General features: G+C 30.0%; 1 non-coding gene across 1 annotated transcript; it reads left to right on the forward strand.

The window, feature by feature from the left end:
* The first annotated feature begins 228 nt into the window (after positions 1-228).
* Positions 229-335, forward strand: LOC116857044. The gene has a single exon (XR_004380680.1). It is a non-coding gene; the product is annotated as a U6 spliceosomal RNA (small nuclear RNA).
* Positions 336-943: the final 608 nt, after the last annotated feature.

A 943-nucleotide genomic window follows, 5' to 3' on the forward strand; every position in this document is an offset into this window, starting at 1 on the left:
TTACTGGTTTGAGCGGGCTTGCTTTTCCTAGATCTTTTTTTCTAGTATAGATACTCTTCTAATCACTCATAATGGGAGAAGATAACATATATACATCCTGATGGAATGTACTGAGAAAAGCAACATTACTTTTGTGGTATTCCTGTCAAAACAGCATACTCTGAAATATAATCATTAGAAAAATCCAAATGGAGGGACTTTAATGATTCTTTAAAAATGTCAATGTCAGTGCTCGCTTCGGCAGCACATATACTAAAATTGGAACGATACAGAGAAGATTAGCATGGCCCCTGCGCAAGGATGACACGCAAATTCGTGAAGCGTTCCATATTTTTAAATAAATAAATAAAATCTTTAAAAAAAAAATGTCAATGTCATAAAAGACAAAGAAAGGCTATAGAACTATTTCAGATTAAAGAAGACTAAAGCAATATGACAACTAAATGTAATATGAAATCCTGGACAGTATCTTACACTTTAAAGGATTGTTATAAGGGGTTTTATTTAATTGCCAAAATTGAAATATGGATTGCAGATTAAGTAATAGTATTGTATCAATGTCAGATTTCCTGATTTTCATAATGTGATTATGTAAGAGAATATCCTTGTTCTTGGGAAATACATATTTATATATCTAGGAGTAAATAGGCCTAATTTCTGAAACTAATTCTTATACGATTCAGAAAAAAATATATCAATATCTGTCTATCTATCTAGAGACAAAGTGATAAAACAAATGGGAAAGAATATCGACAAGTAAATCTAGATAAAAGGTCCATGAAAATGTTTTATACTATTTTGCAGCTCTTATGTGAGGTTGAAATTATTTCCAAATAAAAAGTTTAAAAAATAAAAATATGTTCTCTGTACTTGCTATTAATCACGAGTTATTTCAAAAGTCTTGTCTTCCCAGGGTTTCATCTTATATGCAGTGAAATTATTA

This window comes from Lontra canadensis, unplaced genomic scaffold, assembly GCF_010015895.1.
Source record: "Lontra canadensis isolate GAN:19392208 unplaced genomic scaffold, GSC_riverotter_1.0 scaffold116, whole genome shotgun sequence".
NCBI classification, from domain to species: Eukaryota; Metazoa; Chordata; class Mammalia; order Carnivora; family Mustelidae; genus Lontra; species Lontra canadensis.